The sequence below is a fragment of the Sitophilus oryzae genome, unplaced genomic scaffold (genome assembly GCF_002938485.1).
Source record: "Sitophilus oryzae breed Bouriz unplaced genomic scaffold, Soryzae_2.0 scaffold_2006_pilon_pilon, whole genome shotgun sequence".
Lineage (NCBI taxonomy): Eukaryota > Metazoa > Arthropoda > Insecta > Coleoptera > Curculionidae > Sitophilus > Sitophilus oryzae.
Window position 1 is genome coordinate 1,627,335 of NW_022146732.1, and position 23,750 is coordinate 1,651,084.

At 32.3% G+C, this 23,750-nt stretch overlaps 1 protein-coding gene across 1 annotated transcript in view; it reads left to right on the forward strand.

The window, feature by feature from the left end:
* The first annotated feature begins 3,910 nt into the window (after window positions 1-3,910).
* Window positions 3,911-23,750, forward strand: part of LOC115883868 (homeobox protein abdominal-B) — a 249,361-nt gene continuing 229,521 nt past the window's right edge. The window contains exon 1 of the mRNA XM_030902282.1: window positions 3,911-4,165. The gene's annotated coding sequence lies outside the window, so the exon portion shown is untranslated. The remainder of the gene's footprint in view (window positions 4,166-23,750) is intronic.

Here is a 23,750-nt window from a genome sequence, read left to right on the forward strand (position 1 = left end):
TAAAATGAATTTTTAACACGTATGATATATAGTAGTAGCACATTGTAACACCGATGTAATAACTTTACACATTGGAGAGCAGAGTGAATTACTATAAGTCTGCTAATAATTTGCAGACAGTCTAGAACACGTTCAGTGGATGACTTATAACATCTTTTTTAATGGATAGGAGATCCTTTATAGAACAGCATTTTATTTCTTATTGAGTTGAATGTAAAGTTATATACTCATGTCTACGTATATTTCGACACTCTCAAGGAAATCAAAATTTATAGAGTATTTTTATTTGACCTAGAACTATGAAATTTGGCAAGAAATACCATATTATACTACAAACACCGGGAATAATCTGAAAACTCTACATTTCTAATTAAATTTAAAAAAATATAGTCTTTAGTTAAAGTACGTAATCAATTATCGAGGTTAAGCAACGGTATGCGTGGTTATAATTGTATGGGTGACCAAATCTTTTTGTAGATGCTCTTAAACTTTTACCTACAGTCTTCTTTTAATAAAAATATCTTAAATATGTATATGGAATAAATTTGAAAGTACCAAAATTTTAATGAATGGTTTAAGAATAATGCTACACACTATCATATCAATGGATATGTTCCGTCGGATAAGTTAAACCTTGCAACTTTCAACTTAATCATTTAGATAGTTGAGAACTTTTTAATAACATCGTATATTTTTATTTATATTTGAATTTCTGTATATTTTTTAAAAATTTCATATTATTTACAATTTTTTTTGTTAATATTTATTTTTATTATATATTCTATATTTTGTGTCTTTATAAAATATAGACTACATGTTATTAACAAGCAGAAAATGTACTTATCCGTTCATTTCCTGAACTAAAACATTCAAATATTATTGAAAAAAAATCATAACCTAATAGGATGTTATTCACACTTCATAATATATATTAAAAACAAAAAATGGGGTTCATGAAGACCTCTCCTGCAAAAATATAAGTTGATTCTTTATTATTTTTTATGCTTTTTTTTATAAATAAACACATAGTTGCACGAAAAAATCTGTTCGAAAAAATTATTGAATAATTATTTAAAAACCTATTTAATAAAATTATATTTTATTTCGCCGACACTATTATAAGATTATACACTTCTGTGTGCACTTTTTGTCATATTCTATCATAAAAAAACAAATTAACAATAATTATAGCAATTAAAATATTCAATTCTGTCATGGCGTGGAATATTAATATTTTATTCACTTCCTAACCGTTTATAACTCAGATTATTACTTCTTAAGCACGTGTTTGAGAACACACGTCTGCTGCTCATAATAAACCAGTAATTTTATTATTAAACAAATATCAATAAAAGTCTGTAATAAATATTTACGAGTGTTGCATACCGAAGCCGTTTAAAATATTTGTATAGAAAGTGAAACTGATAATTTAAAGTGCGTTTTTCATTCATTCGGTTAATTTTTTTTAGATTTTTGGCTAATTTTTAACAGAAAATATCGATAAAATGTTAATTAAATATTGCATCTTAAAAAAGAAAAATCAAAGTAATTATTTTTAAATAATTTTAATTATTTATTTTAATTATTTTATTTTCTAATACTTTTTTTAAACAGAACTAATAAAAATTAAAATCCAGCAAATCAGATTTTAAAGAAAAATTATTCAGGAAGATCTTCCGCAAGAAATTATTGGTTATTATTACCAGGTATTAAGCGGTTACAGCACAAATACTGCCAGAAAAGTCTGGTGTTGTATATGATAGGGAATTCAAGGCGTTTGAAGAGTGGATGAAAGTAAAACATGTTAACCCTCAATTGGCGTGGTGAATTTTTGTAACGCTTATGGCGTGCTGGGGTCCGACGGACCCCAATAATTTTTTTTTAGTTTAAAATACATGATGAAGAGATTTTATAAAAAGCTTGTTATTTTAACACTGTTTACAATATATTCAAACTTGTGAACAAACAATTTCATTAATTTTCAACAAATTAATAAGAACGGACACAAAAATAAAGTAAAACGCATTTTTATTAAACGTAAACATTTTACAGAGGTTCAAATAGTGCTTGGGGTCCGCTGGACCCCACCACGCCACACAGTGTAACGAAATCGGGAAATGCGGGACATTAGCCCAAAAAACAAAAAATTTAATTCGTCAAGTTTTTTATATAGATGGATAAAGGACATCCCAGAGCTCCACCATGTGAGATATTTCTTGAGTTGACCTCTTAGTCGGGGAGTTATGGCGGGTTAAAGTTATGGTTTCCTTAATTTACCAAATCTGTACAAAAATTTCATACAATGAAATTTATTATTTTCAGAAGTTTCCTTGTGTTGTTCAATTCCAACATTTTTTTCCGTGATGAGAGGTCTTTTACCAACAACAAACCTGAAAAAAATGTTCCAATTTTTTAAAGTCTAGTTTCTACATGTTTATTATGACTTTCAAAAAAACGCTTACATTCGCGCAAGTTTATATATACAAAATATCATAGAGTGAACCTTCTAGTATACTGCTACATATAAATTTCATCCACCTAGATCCGAACCTGGAAGAAAAAAATAAATTTCTTGTGTAGCGATTTTTCTTTTGAATTTCTGTCAGTAGCGGTTTTTCTTGGCCTAAATATGAATTTGTATCAATAATCCTCAGGTAATTGATTATCCACACAAAATAAAGTTTACCTTGTAAAACATCAGACCGCATTTGTGGATATATTTTCGGCAACATTCTCTTGATATATTTAAACCAGTTACAGTATTCCATTTAACTGTTACTTCGCCAAGAGTACTTCTTCTCGCAGACTTGCAAATTTTAACTAAATTTCGTAAATCTCACTGAGATACAACTTTTGGCCTTCCCGAACTTTTACCTCTAACGTCTACGTTGGCAGATTCGCCGTATTTTTTTTTATTATATTAAAGACCGTGGTTTTTGGAATACTTCAGAAATCATCAGAAATTTTTCGAATTGTTTTTCCCGTACTGTATTGACGAATGATAATTTCGCGTAGTTTTTGATTTGTAGCTTTTCCACGGACCATTACTTTGGATTAAATTAACAAAATTGAAAATTAAAATTTCTTACAGTAAATCTCACTACTCAAAGTATCGAGTCACTTACAAGCTGTTAATGCTGAAGTAAAGAGTTTGCGACATTTGTGAAGTTTATAGCAAAGCCGCCTAATATGATATTAATTATTTAAAAATACTTGTCCCAAGATTTAGTTGTCAGCAAATTTGTCCTTTTATGAACAAAATCCGCTACTGTAAATATGGATTGATTTACAAATTCATAAAAATATTGTCAAGTTGTTTAGGATATATAGCTATGTTTATATTTAAAAAATTAAACATATATTTTTCAGTCATTTTGGAAAACCAGGGCAATAAATCCATAATATGGCCTTGTCCCAACATATAGTTGTTAGTGCTCGTACATGTGAGTAATGTCTGTATAAGTAGTGGCTGTTAGATAAAGAAAATTTATTTTAAATATAAATGCCCTTCTAGTAAAAACCTTAATTATGAAGCCAGCTTGATTATACCATGTATCTCTTTCAATCCACTGTGTCTTTCACCAACCACACCGTCCCTTTTTAAACAAAGAAAAAGAATCTCCTGTCTCTTCTTTCGTCCCTTCACAAACTACACGTACACATGTGCCCGTGTGATTTAATGGCCGTCCCGAACCGTGGACAAAGACAAACATACGTGCCTTACGAGCCTGGGACGGAGAAAAAGATAGTTATTAGGCGCATGCCTTCGATTCTCTCACAGTATTTGCCTGAGATCGCGACGCTATTACGCTACATACGATCGGGCGCAGGCGTAGTAGTCTCAGGCACGTACGTACCGCCATGGAAACTCGTATGTCGGCAATTCCATTCGGTTTAAATCGTCGGCGGGTTGAAAAGCGCCTTTAGAAAAGTGCCGCGGTTTTTCCGAAAATTTAATTGGTTGATAGTTCGACTAGATTCAGTGTTGATTTGTGGTAGTTGAAGTAAGGGAATAAGTTTTTAAAGACAGTAGTTTCGGGGTTTTTTATTTATGCGATTTTTCCGAAGTCTTTGTGTTGATTGATCTTGAATTTGTCTTCTTTTTGTGAAGAGGATTGAAGAATCTGTTAGCTGAGGGAGTCCGAGTGGATTGTTGGATATTTTGGTGAGTTAAAATTGTAAAAGTATTGTCAAAAAAGTTTTTTATGTTGCAAAAAAATTTAATTATCTATAGAAACAATAATTGCCTGATGTTTTTAACACTTTATAATTCCTTTGGTACATAGATAATTTTATTTCTTACTGTATTTAGTATATTTTGTCTCATTTTAAAACGGCAAAAATATATTGTATTCATTAAATATTCTGGTGTATTTGTATTAAAGCTGCGGGTAAGAACTTTGTTTGTTTGTTGCCAGGTTACTACTGTATTAAATGACCTGTTTATACATTGACGGTTGTTGTCAATCGAGTTCAGTTTTTTTGTCAAAAAAATGGCACACGTTCGAGAACGTTTCCATTATAATGGAGCAAATATTAAAAAAACTGAAAAAGCACGACAAGCGTTTCTTCCAGCTAAAAACGAATCCATTTATAACAAGGAATATAAAAAATACCTGCAATGGTTGGGATAGAAAAATATTGTAGCCGGGGATGGCGATGAAACTGTTCATTTGTAAATTTACTATAAAAGTCATATTATTATGGTTTGTTGGGAATTAATTTTAGGAGAGATATTTTTAAATCCACTTATAATCAGCTACAAATTAAACAAAGTTCAAGAACAATATCTGACAGAGTAACTGCGAACTAACAGCACCTTGAGCACCTACTTCATAATTCGGTCCTATACTTTAACTACAAACTAATACTACTATACTGCTACTTTAACAATAAATTTTCACTTAAAGATACTTCAAAAATCTTCTCTTCGTTCAATCTTAGTCTGCGATTGTTGTTTTTTCTACACCGGTCTCGAAAATGACTCACTCCTATAAATTTTTTATTTTTTTAGATAAAAAAACGAGTTTTGGTATGTTAGTATATGACATATATTAGGTTTGATTGACGTATTCAATGGTTTTTAGTCACATTGGTGTATTGATGAGGAGCAAAAGCTAAAGCATGCTTTTAATGCTGAAATTGCTGTAAATCGTTACTGTCTTTTTTAAAAGCAAATATATCCAACAAAAAAAATTATGGAGATCCTTTCTTTATAAAACCATTCCCCAGGGTGTTTCAAGCTTATGTCAAAATAACAACATTTTGTTTTCCGTCGTATATAACAGACAGATGAAGACTTTAATTTATAATTTAAAAAAGCCCAAAAAAGGCAAATAATTTATTTAAAAATTTTAAGGTGTGTGTTTTCTTCATGTTGATCATGTTGGTCAATTTATATGACTATTAACATCAACATATTCCCACTACCCGTCAATGTCGCGGTCGCGTCGCCGTCGTGGCAACGTCCATCTCCCATTTACTTCATGTTTTATGTGGAGACGATTGCTCGACGTGACGGTGACGGTACGTTATAGTGAAAATCGCGTCTTATACCAGAGTCTGCCCGACAAGTCAGAGAAGATTTCGACAGATGACATCCAAAAAATGACAAAAAACAATGTATTTCTGTGATAAAGGTTAGAATAAGTTGCTGGGGCTTGGTATCCTGTTTGGTCCCTTACTCGGAAGCTTTGGGTCCATTGTGATAGCCCTGTTGTTATAGTACCAAACGTTCCTCTCATTTTTTCTTTGTCTTCAAGCACTTTCGACTCTTTACAAAGTTCCCGATGCCGCTGATGTTGGATCCTGCTGCTTCCTCTAGATCCTCCAAAAAACCGCGCTGTAAAGTTTTAAAGCGTCGGTTTTCTAGTGCCGGACAGTGGCAAATCAGATGCTTTATGATTTCTTCTTCCTCTCCGCATTCTCTACAGTAGTCGTCGTTGGAGATCTTCCATTTCACGAGGTTTGCCTCCGTGGAGCAGTTTCCAGTGACGACACCTACTATTATGCGTACTAGGTTCAGGGCCGGCGGAAGGGTCGGGCGACCCGGGCAGCTGCCCGGGTCGCCTGAAACGAGGGGCGCCACGACAGCAACTAAAATATTTAAAAACAGTAATCTAAACAAAGAGTAACGAATATCCAGTTCAATAATTAATCGGTACTGTCAATTTCCACATTAGCACATTAGCTATTACCACACCACATATCTGACTAAACATTATAAACACTATACTATATCCTAGATGTATCCTATTATAGTTTACTGAAATTATGCCCAAAAAATCCTTAGCACAAAAGCTTTGGGGTAGTTTTGATTTCTTCTATTCTATATGTTTTTTGAGTGCTCTATCCGAAACTGGGATTTGCGAATTCATTTTCGTGGAAGAATATTAAACAAAATTAAATAAAAAAATATAAATCGGATTTGTTCGTGGCATTTTTATAACTCAAAAGCTAACAACTTTTTGTAAATAATCCTTCTTTCTATAATTCTCGTTTTTATAAATTTCTAAACAAACTGTTTTGGGTCAAGAGCCAGCAAAATTAACAGTTTTAGACTGACCGCCCAAAATTGCACCTTTTCTACTATCCAAACCCTTTATTTGTTATTAATGGCTGATATATTCTAAAGTAATATGCGGCAAATATTCATTCGCAAGAAGCTGAAGAGGATCCCGATATCCTTATTATAAAAAAACTGATAAGTTTGTCTCATTAATTAAATTAATTTATTAATTAGTAGTGGGAAAGATATCAATCTTTTGATGGTTTTGATTGTTCCGGATTGAATATGTAGTAATACACTGAAAATGGTAGCAAAATCGCAAAATATTCTCATTAGAGGAATCACACAAAGAAAAATTTCTCACAAAGAAATGCATCTCAAATATTGGCTGATCCTCATTTTGCAGCCGAGAAAACTGTCCGATCATAATACTGATTCTGCACTAAATATGTAATTGTTTGTGAAAAACAAAGGAAAATTTTCTTAAATTCTTAATAATAAAATATAATAAAAAATAATGCAACTGCTTGCAATTAAATACTGTTATGTTTTCAAAGATCACTTATACCAGAACGAGACTGCCGAAGTTGGAATTCTATTTCTTAAGCTCTATATACCGAGTGCGTCTCAGAAGTTTCTCCCCCTATAATTTGTTTATTTTTAACACAGCCCTGGCACTATAGATTAAAATTTAAAATACGATTTTTTAAACGAAAATGTCAAAAGTTGACATATGATATGCCATTCTACTCAGAATGTCAATTTTCTTTTGAAATAAAGTAGAAATATACCGAGGGTGCATTTAAAAATCAAAAGTTTTAGTCATTTCCGGTCAAACAGGAAGTGACTAAAAACCATTGAATACGTCAATCAAACCTAATATATGTCATATACTAACATACCAAAACTCGTTTTTTTATCTAAAAAAATAAAAAATTTATAGGAGTGAGTCATTTTCGAGACCGGTGTAGAAAAAACAACAATCGCAGACTAAGATTGAACGAAGAGAAGTTTTTGAAGTATCTTTAAGTGAAAATTTTATTGTTAAAGTAGCAGTATAGTAGTATTAGTTTGTAGTTAAAGTATAGGACCGAATTATGAAGTAGGTGCTCAAGGTGCTGTTAGTTCGCAGTTACTCTGTCAGATATTGTTCTTGAACTTTGTTTAATTTGTAGCTGATTATAAGTGGATTTAAAAATATCTCTCCTAAAATTAATTCCCAACAAACCATAATAATATGACTTTTATAGTAAATTTACAAATGAACAGTTTCATCGCCATCCCCGGCTACAATATTTTTCTATCCCAACCATTGCAGGTATTTTTTATATTCCTTGTTATAAATGGATTCGTTTTTAGCTGGAAGAAACGCTTGTCGTGCTTTTTCAGTTTTTTTAATATTTGCTCCATTATAATGGAAACGTTCTCGAACGTGTGCCATTTTTTTGACAAAAAAACTGAACTCGAGAATTATAATAACTGGTAAGGAGGGGGGGGGCGTCAGATAGGGTACTCGCCCGGTCTCAATATTTTCTTTCCGCCGGCCCTGACTAGGTTCTATTTGTGTGATATAATACGATGTTAAGACGTCTTTTTGCGGACGACACTAGCTTCACTTGGAGCAACAAGGACGTCACGGCACTTCAAAGGATTATATCAAATGACTTAATCACCATTAAATCTTGGTGAGATTCGAACCTCCTGAGTCTCAACATTTCTAAAACTAAAGCTTTGTCGTATAAAAACTCGCTGCAGCCTTTTGTACTTAACAACATCACCATTGGCGTCGTAAAATCTGTGAAATTCTTAGGGCTTGTTTTGGACAATTCTCTGAAATGGGACATACATATCGAAGCTTTGTCGAAAAAACTGAGCTCTGCCTGATTTGCATTAAGGTCTGTTTCTAAGGAGCTTAACTTGTCAGTGGCTAGAACTGTTTATTATGCACTTTTCGAGTCGCACCTCAGATATGCCCTTCCATTCTGGAGTACGTGTTGTGCGACTCAATTTGACCGCATTTTCAAGCTCCAGAAGAGAGCTGTTCGATATTCACTGGGACTAACCACAGAACTCATTGCCAGAACTTTTTAAAAAAATAAGAATATTAACTCTTGCTTCCCTATTTATATTTGAATCCGTTTGCCTAATACGTAAGCAGGTATCAGCTTCTCAAGAAAAGCCATCTCACACTTATCTACTCAGGAACGCGGAGCAAGATCTTTATCTACCTACTCTACGCTCAGAGTTAGTTAAAAGTTCAACATTATACAACTCGAAAATAATGCACAATTACCTGCCATTTGAAATCAAATCCATAACATCATTTTCTTCATTTCGCAAAGCATTGAAATCTTATTACAAGACAAGGCTTTCTACGCCGTAAATGACTTATATTTTGATAATTGAATTTGATCTTGTAAACACTGGTCTAATATTTGCTATTACTATATTTACTATAAACTTACTAAATATTTTTGAATATTATTTTTTTTTATTCTTTGACATTGTAAACATTTATAAATGTTTATTTTAAACAATAAGACTGACAATGTAATTTCTATATTTGTTTTGTATTCTCTTTTGTTTGTTTACTGCACCTTTCTCTACAAATTGTAAAATTTTTTGACAATAAAGGCATTTATTTATTTTTTCTCACGACTCGTCTACTTCGCAAGTATATTTTTATTGGCATACAGAGTCTGGCAAGAATGCGGCGTATAGTGCCTATAATAAATAACATAGAAATTCTGTATAGATGACCGACGCACCATATATACCCTGTATACCAATTACAAATGTTTGTCAATTACACGAGTAGTGAGAATGCGCCATTAGAAATGCCAATAATAATACTCAGCAGAGGTTATTAGAAAATGTTGATATTTCTCCATAATCTACTCCATTTTGAGATAATGGCATTCGAAAAATAACTAACCTTTACCTGTTCTGAACCGATCGAACAGGTTAAGCCATAAAATCGTTGGGATCAGGTTTAAGGCGGGACCTAGACGTAATTTACAACCTCAGATTTATCTAACGATCAGAATTTATTGGCCGGTGCGGCCATTGACAGGTAGGCGCAGGTATATATAAAACAAGACCGGGGTCGTAAACGTAAAGAATTTCAAAGATTTATGTAAGGAAAATGGTGGATAAATATCGCTTAGATCTTGAGTGAGGTTTAATAGCGATCGAATTAATGCTGGTCTGCTTCGAAAAAAATAATAATAATAAATCAGATTAAGGGAAGTATTCGAAAAAGATATGTTTATACTTGGAACTGTTGTCAGAGATTTATACTAATGGTGATCCTATAATGGTTCCATTTGTTCCTTTTGAGATACGGAACCCTAAAAAGAAAATTTTGGATAAATAAACAGTAGGAATTTAAAACAACTTCATTAAAACAATTAACAATGTAGTTACATACCAGAACTACCCTAAAAATTTACAAGATATGTTACAAGTGAGGGCTGTAAAGACTGCAAAAGCTTTCAAGGACTGTAACTGCCTCAGAAACTATCTAATGGCATATATTTATAAACATGGACAAAAGTTATAAGTATATTTCTAAAATTAGATCGACACAAATATAGATTTCTCGTTAACTTTCCATGCAGTTTCATTGGTTTGTGTAATAATAGTAAATCTAATTTCATATCAAGCTGTCATTTTTTTTAGTGTTTGAAACCGAATTAATTTTCTTTTGTATCCAAAATAAATAAATAATGAGTGATATGCAAGAGTAATCTATACTAATATATAAAATCCTTAAGTGACTGATATACTGATTAATCACGATCCTGCTCAAACCACTCAACGTAAGAAGCTCAATTTTGGCATACAGGTTGATTCTAGGGTGTAGAGGTTCGATAAGAAGGGATTTTTCGAAATTTCAGTTCCAAGAGGGTGAAACCACCCCTCAAATATTCCAATATTTTTTATTTAAAAAACGGTCAAGTTTCCGAAAAAACGCTTAAACACGTATATTTTATTTTATTTTTTTACATGTTTTAAGATTTTTTAAAATGTATACAGGCTGTTTCGAAAAATCTGGTCATTGATTAATCACGATCCTGCTTAAAGCGCTCGACGTAAAAAGCTGATTTTTAGAAAACAGATCGACTTTAGGGTGTAGAGGTTCGATAAGAAGGGATTTTTCGAAACTCAAATTCTAAGGGGGTGAAACTATCCCTCAAATATTAAAATATTTTTTATTTAAAAACCGGTGAGTTTTTCAGAAAAAACTCTTGAACACGTATATTTTATTTTGTTGTTTTACATATTTTAAGATTTTTTATAAATTTATACAGGGTGTTTCATAAACTATGACCATTGAGTAATCACGATTCTGCTTAAACTGCTTGACGTTTAAAGCTGATTTTTGGCAAACGGATTGACTGTGGGGTGTAGAGGTTCGATAAGGAGGGGTTTCTCGAATCTCAAATTCCAAGAGGGTGAAAACGCCCCTCAAATATTACAATATTTGTTATTTAAAAAACGGTTAGTCTTTCGGGAAAACGCTGGGACACGCATAATTCATTTTGTTGTTTTATTTATTTTGAAATTTTTAAAAAAATCATACATGGTGTTCCAAAAAGCTGGGTAATTTCTTAACCACGATTCTGCTTAAACTGCTTGACGTAAAAAGCTTATTTTTGGCAAACGGATTTTTCGAAAGTCAAATTCCAACGAGATGAAACTACCCCTCAAATATTACCAAGTTACATAATAATATCGCCATATTGTTTTTTCTCATGCTGACATAAATGTGAGAAAATTTTATCCAGTTTGTATGTTAATGGAAATTCTTGCTTTGCTTTATCATCACCATTACAAATAATTAATTCGACGCGAACGAAGTCGCGGGTACATGCTAGTGATATATAAAACAACTTCAGTGTTCCCAACTGACAAAGGAGTACGACAGGGAGACGCGATACCCCCTACACTGTAAAAAATCAGCCTGAGTGAACACATATTTCTCAGGGAGTGAATTTTTTGAGTGAAATAATTGAGTACATTTTTATCTAAAATAGAGTAAATTCATCATTTTACTCAAATATGATCTCTATTTAATCAATAGCTATTGAATAAGCTCATGTTCGAGTTATAACCCCTATCTTTGAGTAATGGAATAGAAAAATTCACTTAAAAACTCATGTTATAGTTTTACACAATAAAAATTTGAGTTAAATCACCCAGTTTAGAGTATTTTCGCTCATTACTAATCATACGTCATACGCGCTTCTTCGATACCGAATAAGCTATTTCCCTGTTCCTCAGTTTTTAATTATCTGTTCGAGTCGTTCGAATCAGGTTGTCTTGTCCTACAAATAGGTTGTCTTGTTCCTTCGAAGGTGCCCAGGTTACAAGTCCATAGTGTATGTGTGTGTGATGTAAAGTGTGACAGTGGCCGCGTGGCGTGGTGAAGCGAATACGAACTCATAACTCCTAAGTATGTTTTATGTTAAGAACATTTTTTTTCACATCGCAGAAATCCGCCCAACATATATTCAAATTCTACTGCATCTACTGATTGCCGCAATGCTCGGATGTTTCCTGGACTAATTAGCGTAGCGAAAATCTAGGTACTTTCCCTCAATCTGGAACTGGGAACTGGAACATTTGGCAGAATAACATTTTTTTTTAATTTTCAGGAGGAAAAGTATCTGGATTTTCCGGAGGATTTCGTTATTAAAAGTTAGTTTAGAAATTAGAAATATTCGAGAATGTTGGTAGCCGAGCTGACGAATGCTCTTAATAAAGCGGATTTTTGCGATGTGATGCAACTTTTCTAGACATCTAGCTTAAAAAGTTCCTGTATTTTTTCCAAAAAGAGTTGAAAACTTTTTAAAATGTTTTTGATATTATAATAATAGTGTTATATTTGGTTTTATTTGTTTTTTTGTCAAATAAAAATGACAAATAAAAATATTTTTGAAGGTTCTACAGTTTTTTATTTGGTTTGTTAAAAAAAACGAAATATTCTAAATGATTTTTTTAAAAGCTATGTAAGCTAACTTGTTATTTTATTACAAGTGACCAGATGCCTCCCAAAAGTGAATTTTAGGAAATGGACATGTTCGAGACCATGTCCTAAACTGAAACTTACCTTTGAAAGGCACCTGCCCACCTGTTATAAAATAACAAGTTAGCTTACATATAGCTTTTAAAAAAATAATTTAGAATATATTTCTCAATACTGAGTGAAATTAATACTCAGATATGAGTACTAATCGAGTTAAGTGTAACACAAATTTGAGTAAAAGTCACTCAATAAAAGGTGTCTTGAACTCAACACTTAGTGAGTTCACTCATTTTAAAGTGAATAAATTATCAAAATCGATCAAAATCCTACTCAAGGTAAACAATAATGATAAAAAGGAGTCTTTCGTCTAATCTCGATTGAGTGAAAACACTCAGTGCTTTTCACTCTGAGAATTGAAGATTCACTCGGTTCTGTAGAGTGGAAATTTCACTCAATCGGGTGTGGACAGAAATTGAGAAAGTATTGAGTGAAATCTGAGTGAAATTTCACTCATTTTTTTTTACAGTGTAATCTGTTTACAGCAACACTAGAAGAAATATTCCGTCACCTGGACCAACAAAGGATTAAAAATAGATGGAGGATATCTTAACCCTCTAAGATCCGCTGATGACAAAGTCCTAATTGTCAATAGTCCTGAAAACCACAAGCACAAATTAACGAGGCTACACCATAATTGTAGATGGTTGAATAAGCTGAAGATGATGATGATGATGATTCACTTTACCAAATCTAAAATCAATGTAGATATGTAGAGGCTCTTAGAAGGAAGGTCATAGCACACAAAGAAACGCAGAAAAACTTGATAAACAAAAAAATTGTTTAACGATATATTAAAAGCGTCTGTTCTTCCCGTCTCGCAAATATTTACGAAACGGTTGAAAATGTTTAAAATAAACTCGTTATTCTGAAAACCAAAAGTGCGTCTGGTCCGTTCTTAAATCGAATTCTTTTTCCGTTGTTTGGATTTGGATGTCTAAAAATACGAACTTTAATAAGATTTTCTTTTCTGGATTTTAAATGAACCTATTATATTTTAATTAAAAAATATCATACATTTGTACAATTAGTTTTACAATTATAATTTTTTGATGTTCTATAATTTAATGGAAAAAGTAATTCTTTCATGCCATAATAGTTATTTTTTATACAAGACGATAAAATGGTATTTTATCGTCGACCGAATAGATTAATGAATTAATTTCGGGAGAAGATAATGCAATTTTATCGTCGTGTATAAAACAATATTTTTTTCTATAGCCAGTTACGTTTTAAAAAACATTCAGAAATTATTATTTCAAGGAATTTATTACGAGCAGAAGAAATATTGTGCTGGGTTGGCTTTGGTTTCTATGTAATTTTACAAATAAATAAAGCTGTCTCTTTAGTTGTCAGTTTTGAGTCAATATTTTTTAATTCTCTTTCGTGTCGTTTGCTGATTGAATTGGAGCTAGAAATGGCTCAAAACGAAATAAGTAAATTACCAACAGATATTCAGGCTGAGGTGACAAACGCCATATCCAAACTACTTCCATTTAAATCCCGAATAACCTTTGAAAAGGAATACAAAATTTTTCGAAAATGGAAGCAATTAAGAAAATGTTAGAAGAAATAAAATGTTTAACCTATCCTCGCTGTTAAAGTACGATTTAATGTATGTAATTTGAAGTACTATTTTATATACTATTGTTGATAGATATAAGGCAATTTTAACAGTTGCTATGGAAAAAATATATTTTTTTTGATTATTATGCCAATTTTAACGAGCGCAACGAGAGGATATATGACAATGACTGTTGTGTCTGTCATTATAGCTGAATGAATTGAATTGATGAATTTTGGTATTAAATAGTCTGTACTTGACATTAACCGTTTTTGAGAAAAAAATATTTAAAATTTTTGGACGAAAAAAACTAGCTGTCATAAAAATTTGTAGAGCCCAAAACGTTAAATTTAGTATACCACAGTCACTGTGGCATAAAGAGAAGACATGTGGCTATATATTTCAAAAATTAAATTGTTTGAATGTCACATAATATTGGCCGTAACTGTCATGGAATTGACTGATTAAAAAATATCATAAATCATAATTTTTCATCTGGGCGCCGTACCTCTGGCACATGAACGCATTAAACAAGTTGAAACAGAGACATCTTGAAACAACGTTGAAACACACACACCACACCACACACACACACCTAAAGAGAACCAATAACCAACAACAGAGTAAGGGAGATTATGGGAGCAGAACACACAATTGTGGACGACATAAGAACAAAACAACTCATATGGTTTGGTCATGTGCAACGAATGCCCGATTACAGAATACCAAAACAAATTTTACTGTGGACATCTCGAGGCAGAAATAAATGAGGTAGGCCGCGACGAAGCTGGAGGGAGGGTGTGGATAAAGAACTAGAAAATAGAGAAATACCTGATGATCTCTGGCTCAATAGACAAGAGTGGAGGTAAGGTGTCGGAAAACGTCGTAGAACGTTCTGAACTGACTTATACAGGGTGGCCCATCGAAAACGTTCCGCAAGGCATAACGGCCAGGGTATTTATTTTTTCAAAAAATCCAAAAACACGTCAATTTTGTTTGTGAGGGGGACAACTATTGCCCCAAAAATAATTGCAAAATATTCAACCCTCTAAGCGGGGGTGTCATCCCCAACTTTTTTCAAATGGAAAGGGGGGTCAAGTGGCATTGCAATGAAAAGAGCTTTCTATTCTCTATATTTCCCCGCTTCGTTTTTGAAAATCGGTCGAGTCATTGAGAAAATATGAAGGATTGAAATTTGAAAAGTTTATTTAAGCATTTATCAGATTAAATAATAATTAAGGATAAATTCGACCAATTTGCTTTTTTTTCTTATTATTTCAAGATGTTTACGCATTTTTTCCCTTGCCACAACGTTGAACGATCAGGTGCGGTAGTTGTTCTGTGACTTATGCGTTGAAGTCCTTCTCAATATCGTTAAACTGACCTATAATAGAATTTCCAAAAATACCAGCCCACGCGTTCAATTTCTGAGGGTTTTGTGGGAAAAACCCTGGGGTTGTCCTCAGCCCAGTACTGACAGTTGTGCCGATTAACTACACCGTTCAAAAAGAAAGTACACTCATCCGAAAAACACACATTAAATAGGAAATTACTATCATTCGCCACTCGTTCACTTATAGCTTCACAAAATTGCAAGCAACTATCAAAATCGTCTTCGTTGAGTTCTTGTACCAACTGAATTTTGTACGGGCGGAACTTGTGTTTTTTTAATATCCTTTGGAAACTTGTACGATTCCCGCCGGTCTCATTGGCTAATTTTCTTGAACTCAGAATACTGTCCATGGCAACTTGGCCCAATACGAATACCATAGCTTCATTTACTACAGGATTTTCCCTCTGCTTCTTTTTATTAATAACGGAACCAGTTTCGCGAAATTTTGCCATAAAGGTGTTTGTCAGGATGGCGTTCATTGAATATCTGCGCAACCCGATTGCAAACATCTAGAAATAATAAGAAAAAGCAGCAAATTGGTCGAAGGAATTTATCCTTATCATTTACTCTGATAAATGTTAAAAAAACTTTTCAAATTTCAATCCTTCATATTTTCCCAACGACTCGACCGATCTTCAAAAACAAAGCAGGAAAGTCTAGAGAATCGAAAGCCCTTTTCATTGCGGTACCACTTGACCCCCCTTCCCAATTGAAACAAATCGGGGGATGACACCCCCGCTTAGAGGGTTGAAGATTTTGCAATAATTTTTGGGGCAAAAGTTGTCCCTCTCACAAACAAAATTGACGTGTTTTTGAATTTTCTGAAAAAAAAATTATCCTGGCCGTTATGCCTTGCGGAACATTTTCGATGGGCCACCCTGGATATATATATATATATATATATATATATATATATATATATATATATATATATATATATATATATATATATATATATATATATATATACAGAGACATCTTACACAACTGTTAAGAATCAAATGGTACCATGAGCTCTGAGACCATGATTACTAAAATCCCGCTTAACATGGGCTGGTCACGTATGCAGGATGCAAGAAAACCGCCTATCGAAATATCTTCTTTACGTAGAGCTTGTAGACGGTAAGAGGAAACCGGGTGGACAACTCAAAAGGTACAAGATTATTTTCCATGAAAACTTACAGGAGATAGGCATGCAGAACCAGTGGGAGCAAGCAGCGCACAATAAAACACAATGGAGAAGAATTGTAAACTCAGTTAACAACGACAACCCAGAAGTAAAGAGACAACAAAGTAACGAGATGTTTGAATGTCCGGAGTGCGGAAGAGAGATAACATCACGTATCGGGCTTTTCAGTCACATGAAAGCTCATGAAAGAAAACGCCTTGCGTGACAATCTTCTGATCCGTGTCAAATACTCGTCAGCCAGTAATGGCAGAGTAATTATTGAGAAAAAAGAAATCAAAGGCCTGTAACTTTACAAATCAAATATAACGAAAACTTATTGATCGTACCCTATACTAAACCCATTAGACTGTGATTGATGGTCGAACGAAAAACCAAATAAAATCGCGCGTATAGAGTCAAACTATAAACACATAAGCAAACAGGTTTAATATTTTACTCTGTTTTAAACTGGCCACTAACCAATGCTACAAACAAGAGTTTATGGCATAATTTAAAGACTCTATAGGTCAGTTTTAGTACTTTCCCACTTCTCGCGCTCTGTGTAAATAGCTAATAGGCGGCAGCAATATAATTTAGTTAAATGTTACCGACAAACAAATAAAAAAATAACAACGGGGATATGTGTATATGTGTCGTGCGCCGTAATGTTGACGATAGGGTTATAAAATGGTATATATGGTTGGTAGCGCGTGCTTCATTTTTTATTATAAAGTGTAATGATCTGTTTTATTATTGAGTAAATGTTTGTTTTAGGAACAATAAATATTATTATTTACTTATTGATTATCTTTTTAATATATTACGTTTCTTCAAAAAATGCTATGGGTATTTCGCCACTTGCGCTGTAAGAAAATCTACAAAATAAAATAGATATTTTTTGTAAACACTGTTGCTTTAATTCAAACGAGACAAACTTGTCAACAGTGATTTATCAATAATCTTCTTTCCTTTTAGTGTTTATGTTATTCTTTTAATTTGTTAAACCAATAATTTCTTTTATTTAATTGTATTATTGCTACTTACATGTTAGTGCATTAAACAACTGGCTGGAACTTGATCAGTTTTTGCAGTATTTTCAGTCTTTTTATAATTTGTATACTTTTTGTGTTACGCCAAATTACAATAAAATTTCTTCTTCCTCTCATTATTATTCTTATAAACAAATTTGTCTAAGTAGATATATCTTTTCGCGTCGTCGGAAACAAAAAAAATACAAAAAACAAAGAAAAAAACTATTTAAAATATCTAAACACAACTATTCAAGAACATTTTAGTTTTTTCAACTGATAATAATAATAATAGCCCCTGTATATAGCGTTTAACGCCTTGGGAGTAGCAAGGTACAGCTTGGCCATGCTAGAGCCGTTCGGTATACAAGGAAGGTTATGTGGCTAGCACTGCGCTTCAACCGTCTATTATTAGTACTCAAGTACTCATTTTAGGCTGAGCCGACCTAGGTACCCAAACTATTTTTATTTTGATACAGATGCGTCTATAAAACCGTTGACGTCCTGTTAAAATGTCATTATTATTCTATTTTTTGATTTTAATGTACTTAACATAAATAAACATAAGCCGATTATAGTAGATTTTTTGTAGCGTTTTTTGTAGAAATACCCATAGGACTTCTTTGAAGAGATAATATTGTCTCTCACCTCTATTATTTTCTTACCTACATTTTTAGAAAAGAATATTAATCAAACATACTATTCCCGAACAATTTTCTATCTTGTAAAAAAAAACATATTAAAACAATACCTAAAACCTTTTTTCTTCCACACCACTGGCTTCCCTCAATCCCCATCCATCCTCCATCCTTTTCCTCTTCACTACTTCTCTCGTTCACTCCCTCTGTTGTCATAGAGACCGCTCCGAAGGGATGTACCCGGCCGTAGCCCCGGCTCATTTATAATGGTTTCTGTGATGTGGACGAATCGCCGCCGGTGGGCGGAGCCGCTATCTCTCTGAAGCAGCCGTTTCCCCTGTTCCTATTGGTCCGAGTCTCGCTACGACACCGTATTTTAGGCTGGACCGGCGGAAACTATAAATTATCTGGAACAGAAAGAGAGAGGAACTGTTTGAGTGAGATGCTACGATGTTAAATCGAGTCTGGCCAGGGATTTTTCATAATTTATTGTTGTGTGACATGCCTATTGTCTTAGGGATGATTTGGAAATTTAAGCTGGGACGTTACGTAGAGTACTCTTTTGACTGAAGTAGAATTCCGGCATTGTAGAAAGATATTTTAGGTTTATTTCTGTACAGATAAGGTTATGTTAAGAATACAGGAATCTGTAAATTTCGCAGGGGTGATAGTTCCGCACCCTGAAGATAGGGGGAGTTTGGGAAAAAATGCTTCTGTTAGTTTGATTTTTAGGCTTTGATTAATTATTTGTATTTATTTTAAGAAAAACAAGTATTTATATCAATTTTTTATGTTTTTGTTTTATACATGGTAATTATAATTTTCTGAGTAGGTATCTTGATTTTGGTATAATTTCTATGCCGAATTACTAAAGTTTAGTATGGTTTTTTGGTTTGATCCAATTTTTTTAATATATAACAAAAATTATTATAACAATTACATAAATATGAACAAAATTACTTTATTAAAATAATATATGTTTTTTAAATATGTACTGGGGATACGAGAGAACCATCTGTTGGATAATATGGTCTTTAAAATTTAGAATATCGATTTTAAGGGCTGTGAAAGGTCTCTACGTTCCTCTGTTTATTTGTAGTTGGGGTATCTCTTCACAGATGTCTCTGGGGTGCCAGTATCGAATTGATCGAAAGCAAGGCAAAATGAAGTATAATAATAGCACTGTACAAAAAACTACTGTTAGTTATTTGAGTTAATTGAATAATTAATTATTACTATGTTATACGTTTTTTTCTATATTTTTAACGGTTTTGCGGATATTTGTGCTATTATATTACATATGGGGTTTAAAACAGTATTTTTTTTTCAAATCCATCTAATGATATTTGTCTGATATTTTACTTTTCAATAGAGCTATACCTACGTTATAAAACCGCGAATATTTGCGAAACACCTAAACATTTTGAAGTACATAAAAAAATGTTTATTTTTTTAATTCTCCATCTAACAAAGAAATAATATACAAGGTGTCCCATTTAAAAAAAAGAAGCAAAACTATTTTATATTTCAGAAAGCTTGGCATAGAATTTTGAACATCCTGTATGGTTTAATGTTACGATATTTGTAGCAAAGTTAAGTACAGACCTACTACAGTAAATACCTACCTAATATAGTTTTGACTTCAGCACATTTCTTGAATTTTTAATAAAAAAAAGGTTGAAATAAATATTTTTTCTTATTTCTTATTTATTTATTAATATCTTTAAAACTATCAGAACATATTTAACAATATCTTAGAATTAAGTAAAGTGATCAAAAAGGAACCCAAAAATGCAATAATATACAGGGTGTTTCTATTAAAAAAATCATCCCGACCCACTCACATCTTTTGAGCCACCGTATAGAAGTTAAAATATTTTCCTGAATTACACCCTAATACATACTTAAGGTCTGTACATAAACAATATTCCTAACTTTCGTATTATAGGAGTTACAGATGCCCAAAGCAGTATTGCCGGACCATGTATTTTATAATTTTATTATTATTTTATTTAAGACACTTAAAGAAAATTATTTATATCTATACACTCTCTCGTGCTCTATTTTTCATCATAACCCGTATGCGGCATGACGTCTCAATAAAAAGTATATTTATATATCGTAAAATTTGCGGCCGATCCACTTTTTGCTATTAAATGGCGCTGCTCAGCGGTTGCCACTTACGGCACTTTTGAAAAAATACCTACTTCATCGTAAAACGAGCGTAAAATTAATGAATGTCACGAGAAAATGGCGTTTGCTTGTAGTTATTATCAGCGGCCTATTAATCGTTGTTTATCCTTACATTGTCTCGAATTAATTTTATTCCAGGGACTCAAATCTTTTATAGTTCTCGTCAATGACCAACAACTACTAAGAAATGTGTAAAATCCAAGTATAGATTTTTTAAAACACGCAGATTACTCAGCTACTAATAACTTGTTTATGTAAATGTAAAAAATATGTATTTTTTAAACATTATTTAAAACTTTTTTTTAAATAATAATACAACACATTTTTGGTGGCAAAATGCTGAGAGATTATATTATAAAATAATGATTGACCAGAAATATATCCATAATTGGCTAAGAAATAAAATAAAAAATTAAAATTATGTATTATAATTAGAGAAATGGTAACCACAACTCATGAAATATGCAGAAAATAAATTTTATCACTTTGGAGAAATATTTTATCTTAAAAATATCATTATTATTACTATTTACAATACATCTATTTATCGTTACTTATATTTATACCGTATGGTCGAAAAAAAAACAGTGTCCAAGATGGCTGAGGATTGACAATCCATGATAATTTTGACGCGGTCAATCTATAGACGTCTCTTACTAAAAATTGGCATAGAACTTTGTTAAAACAATAATTAGAGAAATATTAATAAATAAGGCTTCCAGACACACAAATCTATATTCAAAAGAAATATTTTTCATACATACTGAAAAAAACTACAACACTGTAACCATAGCCAGAATACGTAATAACAATACACAATATATAGAACTTACAATTCATTCGTACGAGGCGTTTCGGAAAAAATAAGAAGGATGATGAACAATATAACATACGAACATTCTTCAAAACACAAAATTCATTTAGATTCACACTAAACCAATGAACAAAAAATCTAATATATCATTCATTAATATATCACATTCACATACCATGTGAATGTGATAAATTTTATATTGGTGAAACATCTAGACCCTTAAATCTTCGAATTAAAGAACATAAAGGTTATTTATGAAAGGGCGATTTTACAAATCTAAGATTTATCAGCATTGATGGGACACAGGGCAGAGAATAAATTTTAACAACGCCAAAATTATTATGAAAGAAGGAATAGCCTCTAAACGATAATATAAATAAATGTATTGCTCAGGCATCTGTAGAAGTTTGTAATGTATGGCTATCGCTTCTTTGATTTTAATAAACACAACTCTATTTATTATTATTATTATTACCTTTTATGATTAAGTAAAGGTTCTATGCCACAAAGAAGGCATATTATAATATGTATCCAAACTTATTTTTTGAGCAACTGTAACTTATTACATCAGTATTTTCGTACAGTATGATCGAAAAAAAAAACGGCGACAGCGATGGTTTTGAAATGAAGATCGCTGTCATTTTATATGTAAAATTATATGGTGAATGTCATCGATCGCGTCATTTCCAAGCCAACTGGACGTCGTTTTTTTTTTAAATCGTACGGTATTAGAATTTAGCCAATCTGATTAGGGAGATACGACTATTTTTATTGCCTAGTTTTACGACCAGATAGTTTAAAATAACAATCGTACCAGAAAGCAAACAAATTTATAGGGTGTGTGTTTTTTACGGTCGTTAATCTCAGTGAGTGTGTGACACTATTTTGGGGCTAGAGAGGTGTTAGTTTTATTAGATTAAATCTGGTGATATATGGAGAAAAATCCTGTATGTTTATAATGTAAAAAATACCTACTATTTTTCAATACAACTATTAGTGCTCAACTAGGAAAAATAATACAATAATAGCAATTAAACTTAATTGATAAAGTAATTTTTAATTAATATATAATCGCATTTTTATGCACACTTTTATTATTTTTTCCATAGCAATTGTTAAAATTGCCTTATATCTATCAAAAATAGTAGGTAAAATAGTACTTTAACCGCAAAGGTAGATTAAATGGTACTTTAACAGCGAGGATAGGTTAAAAACTTTATTTTTTCCCGCAAATTTTTGTATTCCTTTTCATAAGTTATTTGGGATTTAAAGGGAAGTAGTTTGGATATGGCGTTCGTCGCCTCAGCCTGAGTATCTATTGGTAATTTACTTATTTCGTTTTGAGCCATTTCTGGCCCCAATTCAATCAGCTATCGACTCGAAAGAGAACATAGACAAACAAATAAAATGAGACTGACAAATCTCATGGTAAAAAGTGGGACCGCGTTCCCGTAGCGCAACTCAGAATAAGAATTTTGAAACCAATTAGCGGGACCATGGCAGGACATACGTCTTTATTGCTATGTTTCTTTATTATGTGTGCTTTATATGAAAAAGAAAGAGATAGGTATAAAACGTATCGTAAGACATTATCGCACATTCTGGCTGGGGGGAAATTTAAATTAACCATTATTAGTAGTATTCTCTCATTCTGAAACTGAAAATTTTCACTTAAACTGATTTATTCCCTATACCACGTAAAGGGAACGTGGTGTAGGGAATAAATCAGTTTAAGTGAAAATTTGCAGTTTCTTTCAGAACAAAAGAATACTACTATTATAAGGGAAATTATAAAAAAAAGCAAAAATTGTACTGTTTTATAACCATATTTATTTATACATAAAAATAAATAAACTTTTTATAATATAATAACAAAAAATAACAGTGTTTATTCCACCCACCTACCAATTTTAAATGCAGAAGAACTGACTATTGCAGGAAACGATCGGCCAATTTTTTTAAAGGGCATTAAAAATTTCATTTTCGAAAAAACTGCCTAATTGCAATAACAAAGTGAATATCCAAGCAAAGAAGACTTTACGAGAATAATGATCCTGAACCATTTTCAAGTCCAGTTTTAATCCTAAAACAAAAGTAAAATAGGTATATTAATAAAATTTCTGGTTACTATAAACCAGCTATAAACTACCTACCCAAAAAATGAAAAAAAATTAATTGTATTAATTTGTTATGTTAAGAGAGGTTCGAAATATTTTTGACACTACTACTTCTACTTTTTTCTTAATAAGATGATAAATATAACTACTTACTTTTATTTTACCGGGTGCCTTTAACATATCTATCAGAGAAAGGGGGCACCAATACATATAAAAAATAGATGATACTGGCTCCCGCA